The sequence below is a fragment of the Herpailurus yagouaroundi genome, unplaced genomic scaffold (assembly GCF_014898765.1).
Source record: "Herpailurus yagouaroundi ecotype Mexico unplaced genomic scaffold, PumYag 160, whole genome shotgun sequence".
Lineage (NCBI taxonomy): Eukaryota > Metazoa > Chordata > Mammalia > Carnivora > Felidae > Herpailurus > Herpailurus yagouaroundi.
In genome coordinates, this window is record NW_024412401.1 from 32,710,282 (window position 1) to 32,717,529 (window position 7,248).

Here is a 7,248-nt window from a genome sequence, read left to right on the forward strand (position 1 = left end):
AACACATACCTCCATACAGAAGCATTCACACAGGCATATACTCAAATATTAAAAGACCAAGTCGTTGAATTTTATATGTAATAGCATGGTTCACTTGTTGAGGGAAGAAGGAAGAGAGACAGGAAGGGAAGGAGAAAGGAGGAAAGGGAAGGAAGAAAAAGGAAACAAAAAGGAGGGAAAATCTTTTTTTAAAACAAGAATGAAGGAAGATGACTCATGAAGTAAATAGCAGAATTCATCCAATTCATGTCAGTCTGTGTGATCTCTGAGTGAGTTTTGAGTTTCAAAGTCCTTATTTGTAAAATGATGGCTTTGCTACCCCTATAGGGTTGTGCAGATTTAAATTACAGAAACCATAAGAGACTCTTAAAGACACAGAACAAACTGAGGGTTGATGGGTGTGGGGATGTGGGGGTGACTGGGAAAATGGGTGATGGGCATTGAAGAAGGCACTTGTTGGAATGAGCACTGGGTGTTGTATATAAGTGATGAATCACAGGAATCTACTCCCGCAGCCAAGACTACACCATGTACACTCTATGTTAGCTAACTTGACAATAAATTATTTTAAAAAATAATAAAAAATAAGTTAATAAACTAAATTACAGAAGACAGGAACTGGAGACAGCTGGTACATGGCAAACACTTCAGGACCTGGCATAAGTTGTTACATTAATGGAGCACCTACTTTAAGGGAGCTGCCTCTCATCTCATTTAGTGTCTCTGTAGCATTAGCTGATTAAATGATTTCAACAAAAATCTGGTCACAATAACCCCCTGATGTTGCAGACACATACATAAAACATAATCAGTGATTGAAATTTTTACTTTTTGACAAAGCCTTTCAAGAGACATTGACACACTTCCTTTTTGTTGCACCTCTAGACTCTCACATTTTCAGAGATTAACTCTTGTTGCTGAAATCACAAAGTAAATTCTAGTAAAAATGAAAGCTGCAATAAATCAACCCACCAAATCTTGTACTTTAAGAGTGATTCTATATATCATATGGGAAGTTAAAGACTTTGTCTTAAAGAAAGTTCTACATATCAGAGAGATCTTTTTAAAGTGAATAATCTATGGCTAAAATAAGTCTTGAGTTAACTTTTCAAAACATATCCACTGCCTAATTACCACAGTTATCTGGAAATGATTCAGGCTTCTACTTAGTAATGTCACTGAAAAGGTGCTACCTCTGAAAACTGCTTCATTTACGATGCTGCACAAAAAATGCAAAGCATTAGCCTATTAAGTGCCAGTCTCTTTTTGTAGATGTTCTATTGTCCTTGCTGTAGGAAGAAATTTTAATAGTTCTTTTTCCCCTCAAACAGATTTTCCCCATGTGTCCTCCCTTGCTGCCATGCTAAGAATTTAATGAGAAAGCTGAATGCCAAATCATTATAATACTTTCTTAAATACTAGACTTTCATTTTTTAAAATGATACTTGGTTATTTACTATATATAAGCTGGGATTTGTACTAATAACTTTTATTTAGTTAGTTATTTGGTTTCAGGTGACTTTTGCATATGTTTTCTCATTTAATCATCCTAGCACCTCTGTGCATGGAAGGTACTGTTCTTAAAATCATCCTACGAGAAAAGACACCATGACCTAGAGAACTCAAGTAACTTAACCAAGTTTGTATAATAATGCAACCAGGACTCAAGCCCAAGAATTCAGATGGCAGGAGCCAAACTCTTAATAACCCCTGCCCTATATTATTACCTGGCTAGCCATGACATATTAAGGGGAAAAATGCAAATTTCAAAACAGCACATATACAAGGATCTTGAGAGTGATATATATTTCCTTGGTGTATGTGGACATATTATATATATATATATATATATATATATATATATATATGCATATATATATGTATATATATGCATATATGGGTATATGCATATATATACATATATAATATATATGTGTAAATATGTATGTATATTTTGATATAATATAAACATCAAATATGAGAGTTATGTAGTACTTTCTATAGTAAGCACTTCCTTTTGCTAGATGTTTCATATGCATTATATCATTTCTTCTCACAATAACCCATTAACATGGGCACTATTATCTCTCCCATTTTACAGATGAAGACAAGCTCAGAAAAGTAAAGAAATTTAACCAAGGTCAGAAAGCTAGCAAGTGGTTAAGTATCACCAATATAATGATACACACACACACACACACACACACACACACACACACTACACATGGATGTATATACATATACATATACATGCATGCATACACATATGTATACATGCATATATACATTTTTTAATAAAAAAGGGACCTTCAACTAACATAGCTTGAAATATCCTTTCCCATTACAAAATGAGCTTCAAAAAATTAAGTTCCAATATGTGATCTTCACTGGCCAAGATCACCCTTTCCTGAGTCACTTAGGAATGGGCACTGTCCCTGAATGCCTCATGAGACTCCTTTGTTTCCTTTGACCAGATCCTCTTCAGACAGGCACATACATTTTTCACTACATGGTGATAGTACTTTCAGTTAGATCACTATAAGGTCTTATGGACTGAGAGATATTTTATTTCTTTCTGGTGAACAACACACCTCTATTTCAGGGGTCAGCAAATTAGAGCTTTATGTGTTTGTTTTGTACAGTCCATGAAGTTAAGAATGGTTTTTGCTTTTTTTTAAATAGTTAAAAAATTAAAAGAACATATTTCATGACATATGAAAATGATATGAAATTCAAATTTCAATGTTCATAAATAAACGATCATTGGAACACAGCCATGCCCATTCATTTGTGTATTGTCTAAGGCTGCTTTTGTACTACAGTGGCAGAGTTGAGTAGCTGCAACAGAGACCATATGGCTTGCAAAGTCTAAAATATTTACTATCTGGCCCTTTACAGAAAATGCTTGCCAACCCCTGCTCTAGTCTAATGCATTGTGTGTTTATTTAAAGTTCAACTTTCTGGAAGCTTCTCTTCTTTCCAGATTCATTCAGGACACCTCACTATTGCCCCATGTCCTCCTTTAATCCCTCAAGGATAAGCTACTTTCAAACAAGCCTTTTCTAAAAAAAAATTTTTTATGTTTTATTTATTTTTGAGAGCAAGAGCATGAGCAGGGGAGGAGCAGAGAGAGATGGGGAGACACAGAATCTGAAACAGGCTCCCCACTCTCAGCTGTCAGCACAGAGCCTGATGCGGGGCTCAAACTCACAGACTGCAAGATCATGACCTGAGCCAAAGTTAGACCCTTACCGACTGAGCCACTCAGGCACCCCTCCAACAAGCCTTTTCTAAATATGGCCACGGTCGATTGTTTTCTCATTACATAGGAACATTACTACAGTTACTAGTGGTCTCAGAAAACCTGGATATAGGGGCACCTGGGTGGCTTAGTCAGTTAAGTGTCGGACTTTGGCTCAAGTCATGATTGCGTGGTTCCTGAGTTCAAGGCCTGAGTCGGGCTCTGTGCTGACAGCACAGAGCCTGGAGCCTGCTTCGGATTCTGTGTCTCCCTCTCTCTCTGCCCCTTCCATGCTCATGCTCTCTCTCGCTCTCAAAATAATTTAACCCTCTCTCAAAAAATAATTTTAAAAAATTAAAAAAAAGAAAACCTGGATATAATACAGTAGGCCATAGGTGGAGAGCTCAATTACAATCTTCCACCTCTCTGGGCCTCCGTTTTCTCATCTGTACAATGAGTGCCTTGGACTAGATCGCTGAGATGATTACTCAGCTGTTACTATGATATCCTGTATTGCAACAGTTCAAAAAATCAACACTGAACATCAACCAAATGCAGGTAAGAAAAGTGAATGTAAACAGAGTCCCTGCTTTCAGCGACCTCACAGCCTAGCACCTGTCTGGACTGCCAAAATATTAGCTACCCAGGTATACTAGGTAGAATAATGCTTACCACCACCACCACCACCATACTGCTCCCAGATACCTATGCCCTAATTCCCAGAACCTGTGAATATATTATCAAAGTCACCTTGTTGACTACTATCCTATACTATCCTACCCATCTGGCTCTTGTGCATATTTGGATGTGCCATTTCTGGTATTATCTAGCGCATTCAACTGAAAATTGTACTGAAGTCTGGGCACTTAGGTACTCAGAGATAGATATGGGTCCAAGAGAAATATCCCATCTATTTAACGAACATTTATTGAGTAGCTATCATGTTCAAGGCTCTGCTGCTGCCCAGTGTGTGATTCTCCCATTCCACTCCATCAATTGTTCCTAATACCCAAGACTTGGCTCACTTGTCCCCATAGCATGATAATGCTTTGAATGATTTCCTCTACCAGGGAAATAAATATGTAAAAATTCATCTTCCTCTTACTAACATCATACAAAAAATTCAGAACTACTGAACTGATAAATTCCCCTTCTAAGTATGGGAAAGCACACAATTCTGGGCAGTCATTTTGGAGTCTGAAAAGGATTTGTAGGTCAGCCCTTAGGGGCTTAGAAACCACAGACCAAGAACCACTGTTGTTCTGGGCTTGGATCACTTAATCGTGACCTCATAACTGCCCATCAGGACCAAAAAGCTAACAAGATATGCTGTTCAGTTGGGTCATCAAAAGTGAGTACATTCTCTCCCTCTCCCCTTTCCTCTTTCTAATCTGGAGGGAATAGTCACAGCCTTGAACCCTTGTCTGGTGTTCTCAGGAGAACTAAACTACTTCCATGCTCATTAAGTTCTTTGTATTAAGAAGGAAACGGGAAAACTGTTTGTGATGAGAGATAAACTGCCCTTTGGAATCTGAGTTACTGTTTCCAGCCTACAAGAATGGAGATGAAAAAGGCTCAGAACATCAGGGTACATGTGACCAAAACAAGGGTGCCAAGGACTAGGATGGATTGCTGAGAAGACATAAAGAACAGAGAGGGACTGAGGGACATTGCTCAGTCCCATGTCACTCATGCCAGGGCTGATGCATGCAACTTAGAAGGCCAGATTTTCTTTTGAGAAGACAAACATGAGATTTGCTTGATTTTGGGTAAATGCAATGGTTCAATTATACATTATTGAATAAATAAATGAATGGATAAGTGAACTAAGAGGTATCACTAATTGCTATCACTTTGCAGTCTCTGTGATAGTTATTTCTCATATATGATCTGTTCAAATCCTGTAACAGCACTATAAAACTATTGTTCATATCTTCACTGGTAGATAAGGATACCGATGGTCAGAGGGGTAGAAGGGATCCTGTTATTTGCTGGACATGATATGCTAAGGAATTTTTTAAAAACTTATCATTATTTAATCCTCATTAAAAAATGCTCCAGAGCCCCATACTATCTCCATTTTTTTTTTGTATGCAGAGAATAGGGATTCAAAGAAGGAATATAAGTAAATAATCAATAGCCATATGAATCCTGACTTCTTGTGACTATCTGGCTGTGTATCCCTGGGTCATCTAGTGGAGATACCTTGCTGAAAATTGGAAATATATCCCAATTGGATATATATTGGAAATATATATTGGAAATATATCCCAAAACACCTACAGATAGAGATATGGCCTGCAGGCAAAATAAACAGGGGAATTTTTAATTAAAGCTGAGCCTACAGTTGAATTTGTTAGTGTAGTCAACTATGAGGAGAGAAGTGGCAATAGTAAAATGTGACAAGGCCACAATAATGGAGAATGACCAGACATGAGCTTTCTTCTTTCCTGAGACTCCTGACAGAATTCACAAGACCTTCACCTTTGCAAGTGTCATTTCCTGCAGCTCAATCAACTCTCTACCAGGCAACTGCAGCCTTTTCGAGTTATGGACACTTTGGTCACCATGGATTTCCAGTGAGCATTCATGAAAGAATAATCTACACTCATCACCTCTACTTACTGACATCTCATTCATTCCTCAGCCTGAATGACTTTTTATTTCCATCCTGCATCTGACACTGCACTCACTGGGGTTTCCATTTGCAGTAACTGTCAACCACATGGGCACATTTCAGAACTGCATTTGCTTATTAACATTGCTGACTATCGGTTCTTTCAAGAAACTACTTTAATTATGGGTTTGGGTGATACCATTTCTCCATGTTTTAACTTTCCCCTTGAGTTGTTCCTTTCTGGCTTTTTCAACATTTTTCTTCTGCCCATTCCTTAGGATTGGTGGATACCAGAGCCCAAAGGAGAAGACTCTCTACTCCTTCTTCCCTGTTGATATCTCATTTCCTTTGATGGCTTCAGCTATTACCTAACTACGAGCCTATAACTATGAAAGTTATATCTGCATATAAGCCCCTAGTTAGTTGTCTAATGCTCTAGCAGATATTTCAGCCAGACATCCTTTAGGCCTCTCAAACTCAACATGACCAAACTTAACTCTGCATTCTTCCCCTGACCCCAAGCCTTCTTTATCATCTGTATTGGTTTCCTATTGTTGCTATAACAAATTACCACAAGTGTGGTGGCCTAAATATAACAGATTTGTCATCTGACAGTTCTGAAGGTTACAAGTCCTAAAATCAAGATGTTGGCCAGGTTTCATTTGTTCTGGAAATTCCTGGAGAGAATGTTTCCTTGCCCCTTCAGCTTCTAGAGGTTGCTTGCATTCCTTGGCTCATGGCCCCTTTCCTCCAACTTCAAGGCCAGCAGTACATCATCTTTAAATCTGTCTCTCCCTCTCTCTGACCTCCATGCCTGTCATCACATCTTCTTCTCTAACTGTGACACTCCTGTGTCCCTCTTACAAAAAAACTTGTGACTACATGGGGCCTACCTAGAGAACCCAGAATAATCTCCCTGTCTCAAGGTCTTTAATTTAATCACATCCACAAAGTCCTATTTGCCATGTAAGGTAAAATTCACAGGTTTGTGGGATTAGGACATGGACATCATGGGGGAGGGAAGCATTATTCTAGTTAGCACTCCATCTGTGCTTGCTTTTTCAGCAATGACACTATTCTTAATCTAGTCGTCCAAGCTAGTAACCTGCAGTCGTCTCTGACGTTTTGTTCACCCCGCCCCTCACATCTAAGTCACCACCAAATTCTACAAACTCCATCTCCTAAATCTCCCTCCATTACTCCTCTCCACACCCGCTTTCTCTGTGCCATCTGAACCTTTCCTGCTCAGGTAGACGCCTACATAGTCTTCGATTCCAGTACTAAGCCCTGAGATGAAAATATATAAATCTTTAGATGTCCTTGAGACTTTTTTTTCTTGACATTTTAATAAGGGGGAAAAAAAAGCATTGTCACAGAGATCTAGGTAAGT